The sequence below is a fragment of the Tinamus guttatus genome, unplaced genomic scaffold, assembly GCF_059628265.1.
Source record: "Tinamus guttatus ecotype Peru unplaced genomic scaffold, ASM5962826v1 Tinamus_guttatus_pri_ptg000530l, whole genome shotgun sequence".
Classification (NCBI taxonomy): Eukaryota; Metazoa; Chordata; class Aves; order Tinamiformes; family Tinamidae; genus Tinamus; species Tinamus guttatus.
The window spans coordinates 324,060-334,679 of record NW_028289064.1 but is presented as its reverse complement, the minus strand read 5'-3'; positions in this window follow the sequence as shown (position 1 = coordinate 334,679).

Here is a 10,620-nt window from a genome sequence, read left to right as displayed (position 1 = left end):
TAGAGGTATGTCCTGTTATGATTAAGCGTATTTCCAGCCTAATATAAACAAAAGGCTAAAGATAGGAGCACATCTTTACAGTGCTGGATTCTCTGTGTTTTCCCCCAGAGGATTTGTTCACAATCAATCACAGCTGCTGATTCATAGGGATTGCACTTTTAATGTCTCAGCAAATGTTATAAGGAGCACTGCTAGCAGGTTATAGAGTTGTTTCCTGTGCTGTTTTCCAAGAAAATTAGCTCCCTAATCAGTGCAGTTCATTCCTTGTAAGAATCTGGTTACAATTCTCTTGGCAGAGTTTTAAACACATTGATAGAACATTTCTATATCCTACCATGCAGATATAAAGCAAGCAAGGGGATATTTCCCAAAACCTGAATATTTCAGTTCATATGGTTGATGGCTGGTTAGAATTAAAGCTGAAAATAGATCTGTATTCTGTTAAAGCTGTCACATAATTATCAAAGGTGAAATGTTCCTTGACATTTTAGAGAAGCTGAAGAGGGATAGAAGTCTTGGGAATGGGAAAGAAATGTTAAATGTGTACTGTAAAAAAAAAAGGTGCCTTCACCACCTAATGTGGAAAACAGTTCACAGAGGAATAAAGCCCTACACATTAGTGCTAAAAAGTATGTAGATGCCTGAGGAACAGCATGAATGGGAACACCTGGATGTATTAAATATTCAATTTGCTACTCCAGATTATTCTCCCTATCAAATAAAGAAACAGGATAAAGTAAGGTATTCTACATTTAATAGCTAACAGGAAATATGCAAGAGACATGTCTACTGTAAGATGTCATCAAGATAGGCTTGTGTGTAATTCATTTTCTCCTGAGAGGTTTTCCTCTAACAGAATCTCAGAGTTTCCACATGAGTGTATCTCCCAAAATAGCACCCTCCAGTTACGCCTCATGCCCTTAAGTTACAACCCATAAATCTGGTTCGTTTTTCCTCTCATATTATGGATTTAATGAGCAGGACAGTGAATAATGGTCCTTGCTTGTAAGTCAAGGACACCTTTATTGCACAGAGGGAGAAAGATAAAGCTACTCACCTGAAGGTACTATTGCTACAGGGGGCTATAGAGGCAAGAGGGGAATTTATAGGTCTCTGTCATCTTGTCCAGCACAAAAAATCTATGAACTCTCTTGGACCCTTGAGAACTATTCTATGTTTCCCAGAGGAAGAGGCTTTCTGCAGGAGAAAACTCATATTGGTCATCCCTTTACCAAAACAAGTCCATTTTACTCTTACCAGGGAAAAAAAAAAAAAAAAAAAGGCCTCCTTTATTATTGTTCATAATTAATAATTCTGATGCCCGAACAGTGTATACTAAATTGATTGCATTTAACAAGTGCCTACCTGCTTCTCTTTGTGGTTGATTTCCAGACATTTGTCCATAGCAGCCTTGGAGGCAGCCCTAGTTCTAAAGCCCTAGTCCTAAAATGCCTTGCCAGATTTTAAGACAAATTCTGAAAGCTGGGAAATTTAATATGGATATATTTATCCTTCATTAAGTATCAAGAAAATGTCTGTGTTTGCTTAGCCTGGTGATATTCCCAATGTATGAGCATGTACAGAAGAGTCTCTCTGGGAAGCCATCTGGTATGTTACAGCACAGTATGTACTATCTTTTCTTGTTGCCAAATACATGCATTCAATTAATGATAATCATCTGCTACTTCTACAGTGATACTTTTTTTTTTTTTTTTTTTTTTTTTTCCCGAGTAATCTTAGCCAAGCTTTGCATAATAACCTTAGGAAACCTTGGTGCTGAAAATTTGATTTCTTTCCCAGGCAGCAGCATACCAGTGGGGTCTGAAACAATCCTTGCTTGTTGATGAGGAGGAAGTGAAAACACAATAGCATTGCTTTCTCTCACACATTCACAGCTGGGCTCCCAGACCCAGTCAGCAAAAAAAAAAAAAAAAAAAAAAAAAAAAAAGAGAGAGAAAAAAAATTACATAGCCTGCAGAAATGTCATTGGGATTGGAGAGGTGCTGATCTAGGAGTAACAATTGCTCTAAGAACAGCTGTTGTCATCCACAGAGACTTAGCAGTTCCGCCAGAGAAACATTGTAGCCAGTTTTCCTCATTACTGTGGAAAAAATTATTGCAAATCTGGTTGTGAGAGAGGGCAGAAACAACTACTCTAATGCTGGAGCAAAAGCAAATTTAACCCAAGTGGGCCCTCACTGGAAATTTAATCTGAATTCCCTATCCCTCAGGCTGAGAAAATGCTACCACTAGTGAAAATAAAATGTGGGATTGGAACAGACAATATCTCCAGTGCATGCTCACACTGGCAATCACAATTCATTTGAAAATGAAATTCTTCAGTAAAAAGAAACAAACAAAAACCCTAGAAAACCTGCAATGTGTCTAAGGAAGGTGCATGGGATGATGAAGAGTTTTGCCAGTGTTTGTAGTCGCTAAAGCAGGAAAGTCAAGAAAATACTGGTTCTGTGAGAGTCTTCCAGGAGAGGGTGGGAAATGCAGAGAGAAAGTAGAAAAGATTGTCTTTTGAAGACTCTGTATTAATGTCTCCCTCACGGTGCTCCCTCACCCAGCCCCATAACAAGAGCTTCCCCGGGTGGTCCTGGAGCAAAGCAGCCCGTCTGTGGCCCATGCTTTGCTTCTTTGCATTGCTGTCCATCAACTCACTCCGTCTGTGTCCCCACAAAACACTGAGTCGCCTTGTGGATGCTCCCAGGGTTTTGCCGAGCAGAAATCCTTCTTGCCTGTGCAGGACCTTAAACCTGTGTGGTTTGTGCATCTGTGCTGTGGCCAGACTGGAGGGATGTGGTGGTGGGACCGGTCGTGCTGGGCTTGTGCCACTGACCGCCATGCTGCTGCTACTGGTGGCATCTTCTGTAGGGTGGAGAGGACTCAAGTTCACGTATCAAGAATGCCCAGGATGGACGAACTGCTGAAACAAGAGAGATGATCTCTTCATCCACTCTGCTTTTGGATTCCTAAGCTTCCCAAAGACACTAAAACCCATCAGAGCCCTTCTGCCCTCTCGTGTTCTCTCTTACCGAGCCCTCTGGGCACTCACTTAGCAGAGCTGGAGGTCACTCTTCAGAATTGCTCCTAAAGCACCAAAAGTTTTAGTGCAGCACAACAGAGAACATCATATACACTGGTCAGATACAAACAGAAAAAATGTTTTTTTCTGTAGCCAATAGCAAAAAGTTGCAGTCTGTACAGATCTCAGCTATTCCTCTCATTTTGTAAGAACAGAATGTAGAGGAAAATGTAACTGAATAATTCATACATTTAGAGCCTGAAATATTAGTGATAAATATTTTTAAGCTAGGTAGCAAGGATAGTCTTCAGATTCAATCTTGCTGTCCATGTCATTCATGCTGCCCACTGCTCGGGGTTCTACTCATGCAGGAGTTCACATTTTATGAATGATTTCTTTTTTTTTTTTAAAGTAACTCTTTACTCCCTCTTGTGGCCTTTTAGCAATTACGTTCTTTCTATTTGGAATCTAGTTGCTTTTTGTTCTTCATATATTTGAAGTTAAGCAAATTGGAGATAGTTATGGGTTATAACTTTTACACAATAAATATATTCCCCTCCAAAATATTATAGTTCCTAATATATTATTCTCTAAGTACACATCAATTTTGTATAACAATAATAATAATTTTAAGTAACTTGAAAAATACTTTAATAGAACTTCTCCTGCAAGCGTTATTGAAAATTTGACTGTTTTCTAGATAAAGCTTGTAGGAGTAGTTCCAATGCCCTTCAGATAACATCATTTTTTATTTATAGAAATGTGTGAGAATGAAAACACTTTCAAGGCTGTTGAGTTTTTTGTTATGTTCAAGTTTCCAGACAGCAAGCACAATCTGTATCCCTGCGACCCAGCACGCTGTGTTGCTTCTCTTCTGATGTGTGCTTTCTGTGAGCACACATTCCGCAGATGCAGACAGAGCAGGAATGAGCATGGCAAGGGATGGGACAGAAATCATTATTCTCATGCTATTTCAGTCACCATTGTCCCTTCCTGCATGCTGTCTTACAGCTCACATTGCCACCATCTCTGAATGCTGACGGAAACACTGTTTAGCTTTATTTCTTCTTTCCTGTTTTTAACCTCTTTCTCAGTGGGTGAAAAAGAGTAACCTCAGCAGATAGCTTTAAGACTGTTTTCATACTTGTATTCTTTCCATCATGTTGTGCTAATCTTTTTTCCCTTTGATACTTGAAATATTTCTCAGGAAATTAGGACCCAGACACAAGTAAGAAGGAAAAAGGTTTAGCAGATTACGAGTAACACCTGAACCATGTAAGTGCATGTGGGTAGAAAATGTGAAAAGTGAACTCCACTTTCTTCCACTAATGGCTACACAAAATAGTAACCTTGTGATTACCACCAGCTAAAAATGTGCATGTGGCGCGTTAATCTGGCTCTGCTGATATTCTTTTCAACCTCTGTTATCTGATCATGTGGCTAAGTTTTAGGCCACAATACTGGCAGTCTCCACAGATGAAATACATATACTCACAAGCTATTACCATGTTTCATCTGATACAAATCAGTTGGATTCAGATGATCTGTCTGAACCCTAAAGTTTTCTATCTTTAGATTTCTCCTCTGCTACTTATTTTGCAATCATCAGGGATGTGTTTGGCATAGCCATAAATGTGATGGCAATATATGGGTTATTTATCCTGTGCTCCAAATTCTTGGCTATAATGTCTTTAAAAATGAACTGGAAGGATCAGCGACTATAAGGTAGTTTGGACTGGTTTAAATGAAACAAATGCATTTTATTCATTTTATTTTTTTCTGAGTCAAATGATTTTTTTCCTGCTTGAGGTAAGAGCTTTGGAGAAAGCAGACATCCTGCTTTAAGAAATCTGTATCTCTTAACTTCTGTTGGGAAGATATTTCTTTGAACCATCGCTGAAAAACAGGCCAGATTATGAGGTCTTAATGAGTCAGCAGTGTGGTCTATAAAGTCTGTTTCCCGCTGAAATGTTCAGCCTGTGAAGTTTGCAGGACCTGGCAGTGTTCATTTTGAGATAAAACAAAGCCAGGGTTGATTTCCAGCTGTGAACAGTGCACTAAGGAGCAGGAATCAAAGGTTTATTTGCTTCTACATATCTTGGTGATGACTAGCTACACATAACAGAAAGCAGGATATGTGACAAAGTTATAGGGAGAATTTGCTTAAATCCAAGAAAATAATAATAATAAAAAAAGAAAAATAATTCAGACTTTAAAAAGAAAAATCACTTGGCATGGAGTGGATGCTATGTATAGAAATGCTATGAAGACAGTGTTCTTTTCCTTCAGAAAGTATGGCTTGGCATTCAATTTCTAATTGCCAAGAATGGAGTTTTACAGTCAATTTATTTTAGAAGCTCACAAAACTAACTCTACCTTACTTTTAACATGGACTTAACCTTTCAGAGCTGTTTAGATGACATACTTCTGAGCCCAGCACACCATATTTCACAGTAGTCATGCTACCAGCATGGAAGACCGCAGCATCCCTTGGGTTATTTAGGAGAAGTGAGGGACAGATAAATAATGCTGAAGTATTCAGGAACATTTTTTTTCCGTGGGGAATCCCTAGATATACTTGTCTGTCAGGGGAGATACATAGTCATTGAATTATTTATTAGACAATACAAACATGGAGAGCTAATGTCAAGATTTATCTTTAATTTGGAGTATTTCTAAGAAAGAAGAATTCTATTGGGAAGCAGTAGCCATTCTGAATTGCTTTGGCTTAAAAAAGAGCAGTTAGTGTGCAGGAAACAATTCTGAAGCAAGAGACACAGACAGCAAAAGATACAGGCACTGAAGACGTGGAGCAGAAACTCAGCCAGGATTAGCACAAAGAGAATGAGGGGAATGCTTTTTACTAACGCACATGCCCTGCATGAGTAAGATTTGCTAGAGGAAATTAGAGTGCACAGTGGCAAAATCTCATTCCTGTTGTGTTCTGCCATGTTTAGATCTCTTTTTCTGTTGGGAATGAAATTAATAGATATGCATCCTAAGTTATGGCTTAAGAACATTTGTCATAGGATGAGGGGGAAAAGAATGGATAATGTACTGCCTGCCTGCATGCTCTTAATTTGTGCTAAACTGTGACAAATACAGTATCACTTACTCCTCAGTGAATGCCTGGTTTCATCCACACTAACAACTTCTGCTTATCAAGAAAGAGAGAGAGAAAACATAATGAAACAGGCAACCTTTAAAATTTTAACAGGCAAATTTTAAAATACACTAATCTGGACTTGTAGACAGGATGGACTACATAGCTCCATACTGCAGGATTCGACAATATGCTCTGTGGCCTTTTCTTCTGTTATATGGCATGTAACCAAAATGCATCCGCGGCTGAAGGACAGTTCAGTCACATGCTGAGAGAGCACAGGCATGTGACATCTGCCATAAGGATGGTGAGGGTGAGTATTCAGCGTTAGGAAAGAAGATAGATATTTGATAACTAAAGAAGGATAAGAGGGTTAAGGTTAGTTAGCTGTGTGTTGCGGCAGGCGAGGCAGGGAGGGGTGAGAGGGAAAGAGATGCCTGAAGAAATATATGGTTCAACGCTACTTGTTCTGCACAGATATACTTGCTGAATATCTGTTTACATTTGCACTGTGCTTTTGTATGCCTGCCTGTTGCATGAGAGAAGATATTAAACACTGTGGCTCCTGAGTATAACTTTCTGGCTTCTTTTCTCCCTTCTTATTGCATATAACTGTTGGGCTGTTGTACAAACTAGTATTGAGTAAATGGGAAAAAAGGAAAAGAAATGCTGGAGTCATTAAAGCAAAAGAAGATGGTTGAGAGTTTATACAATTGGCATCTTTCCATTGGTACCATAGAAATAAGGGCTATAGAAAATTTAAAAACGTAAATTATAAAAGACTACAGAATATCTGGGAGAAAGTAAATGGGTCTATTTTCCAACATAAGACTGGTCCTGTTTGGCTGCTCTCTTCACATTTGTAGAAATTGGCTAAGATCACCAATTCTTGCTTTTTTCTTCACAGCCACCTGAACTTTCAGTGAACTTATTTTTCATTGTAGGATGGATGCTCTACACTGAGAATGTTTTCCATTTTCCCTGCATGTCAGGGAAAAAAAAAAAAAAGTCCGTGCACATATAAAATGTAGTACTTAATACAATGTGCCATAAGACTCTATATGCTTTGCATATTCTGAGCTCCCTAACATATTTTGCATATTTTAGGTCATAATACATATAAATAAATGTAAAGAAATTCTGTTGTTCATACCAGTATTTGCAGCTGACAAAACCTACAAGGGGTTTACTCCGTCCCTAAATTCTTGGATCTTTTTGTTGTTGTTGTTGTTGTTGTTGCAGCACTACAGCTACCTTTGGTGGAAGAACACATGCTAACAAGACTACTGTTGTTATTTTTAAAAATCGACTCTTGTGTGTAAAATACAGAAGGCACAAAAGCTTCCTCATTAAGTTCCTCTATATAACTTTGATTGACAAGGTTCAAACTATCAGATCTACCATATATTGTGAGAATTTTGATCCATTTTCTTAGTGTATTATTTTTAATAATATTTTTGTTAATGCTTGAATGTCCTAGCACTGTGTTTCTACTAGTATTTATATAAATAATGTGATTTTATACTCATTAACAAAAAGTCAGTGAAAAATCCTCAAGTTTTTCACATTAATTTTGTCCTTCCTCAATCCTTGCACAGATCTTAAAGTTCAGGCATTTAATCACTAATTCCAATCGAATCTGAACTGGGTTAAGTTAGGCTTGCAGGAATAGTTTTAGATTACTCTATATTTTCCTAATTATATTATATTAGAAAGAGTTTGATTAGTAACATAAGAATACAACAGTGTGGCACTTTTCCGTCTTGTGCCAATATATAGGGATTAGTTGCACAGAGAAAGGAAAAAAAGTTAGATGTGATTACTTAGATATGAGAAAGAGCTGTTGCTTGACATCATTAAGGTCTCTCTGGTTTTATGGTTTCATTCTTAGATCCTGATCCCTTTGGCTACTGAATGGATTTAGCTGAAGATTTTATCACTTAAATTATTATGAAATATTTTCAGATGAAATATATTTCTTCACTCAGAAATGTATAGCATGTAGCCTGTATGTAGCCTGCATAGTGTTTTTCACTTGTCTTTTCTCACCTGCTTGTCTTCACTACACACATTTTCCAGTTCCGTTGTGTGCTTTGTCTTTATAATATGTTTTTGGTTCACTCTGTTCATATTGAACTGAGGGATATCAATTTTTGTGGAAAGAAGGGCTCTTTTACTCAAAATGAACTAATTTTGGCATTTGTTTTGAGCCATTCCATCTCCAGTTGACCTAACCCTGCAAATATTGTTTGAAATGCTGTAGCTATTTCAGTCTCGGGAGATACATTTTAGTATTTTGGACTCAAAAGTAAGTTTCAAAATATTGAGCCAAATAATACTGAACAATATAATCTTATCCTCAATTTATCCATACTTATACTGAAAATTGCCAGAAACCTCAGGAATGGACAAGTATTTGCCAATTGTAATTTATTTGTAAGAGCTACTTCAGGACCTGAGGTCCCTTCTTGCCTTTCAGTGCCCTGCAATTATGTTTGCTTTGTGTGTCACCTTATTTTTGAGTGCCAATGCCTTGGTCCTTTGAGAAAAAGTAACAAAGTATCTGATTGAAGGAAAATCCTTTTGCCTGTTTGCTTTTTTTCAAACCCCTTTGCTAAGAACAGGCAGATTAAAAAATTCATCACACACAGAGGAAATTTGCTCCTACTAGTTAAGAAGTGTATTTCCTTTAGTTAAGGAGCGTATTTTTTTTTGGACCGTGCTACTGCATTACTCTTTAAAAGTTTCAAAAACTCTTGTTAGTGACAGGATGACCAGTGGGTGTAAATAAGATTTTCACAGGAAGGCCAAGACCTTTTCTCTTTAAAGGCAGATATTCATAACAAAAATATCACTATCTGAATGGCTTTAATTGCTTTCTTTAAATATCATTGGATTCACTGACCAGTTTCCTGCCGCATTAGGATTTCTACATCTCATCTTTCCTTTGCTTATAACCTACAAAATCCACATCTTTAATGTAATAGTGCACTTTTAGCTAGTGCCACCAAATGCCCTCTTCGTTAGTTTTGCTCTAGTTTTTTTCATGGCAATATATTCAGAATTTTGTATGTAAGCACTAAAATTTTCATTTGCTTTTCTCTCTTTTTCCTTTTTTTTTTCAAATACCAATAATACTTTTTTTTTTTAATAAAATCATGTCATTATTCAACATAACAGATTTGCTGTGAAAGTTTTAGCTAGATTTGAAGTGGTAGTCGCTGATATTTTGGGAGGTTTTTTGTGTTTTTATTAACTCAGACAAATATAAACCATGGTGTGTTCTGCTAAATGATGCCACAATGTTGCTACTCATTTGCAGTTGAATTTGATCATGTCTTGACAGTAGAGTTACATAGGCAGAAAATTATTTGTAATGGCCCCTTTCCTTACTCCAATGCTTTCCTTTCCAGTCTACGTTCACCTAGCTCTTATAATTTTAAATATAAGGATAGAAAAGTATAATTCTCAGTTTCCTTGTCCAAATTTCCTCTCTATATACTTCTTATGCATTTAATTCAAGCACACAAATCCTAAAAATTAACAAAATCTATTTTCTTTATTCAGAGAAAAGAATTCCTTTTATCTTTTAAGTTCTTTAAAGTATTCTTCTGAAGAAAACCTTCTTTGTTATATTTTGTTCCTACTCACGTTCCTGGTAAGATCATGGCCAAGATTATTTCAGAAAAGTTACAAGTAATGTCATTATATGGTATAATTAGTCTTTTTTTTTTCTGTGAATATTAATATTTAAATCCAAGTTTTTAAGTCCAACAGGCTAATAGGTGGAAGACAGATGATTTATAAATAATTGCCAGTGATCTTAACTTCTGGATATTCTTTTTCACCCATCTTATTTTTTCTGAAGGTTATGGAACTCAAAAAGATTTCAAGGGGAATGACACTACAACATTTTGAAAAGCTCAGCTGGTTTCACTGAGTTATCAGAATCCGACGTACCATCAGTTAAGCTAGCTGAAAGAAAACCTAAATCATTTGAGTGGCAGCTGAGACGAAAGAATAAAGAAGGTCAATGTCTCATGTGGCATAAACCTTAAAAGTAATATAAATAAGATTACTTAAATTATCAAGTACTGATTTTAATTCTTCTACACCATATTTTTCTTTGAAAGTAATATTGATTGATAATTTTTCTTCCTAGAAGAAATGTCTCTAGCAATTTCAAAACCTTGAGAACTTTGTGCCATTGAACTCATTTGCTTTAGGACATTATTGAAATGTTGACATTAATTCTATGGTTTGGCAAAACACATTAGTCCCCGTCTAAGAAATTCTTAGCAGTTTCAGAAAGAAAGGGTAATAAGTATTGACTTCAGTTAGACTTACACATTTAAGCATGTGCTCTGCTGCATAGGAACACTGCCTTGAATTAAGGCTTACATGACATGCTGAAGGGCAATTATGTGTATGTCTGAGGGACAGATGAATTATGGCCAATTTGAGTTTTCATTCCACTTGGGTCTTT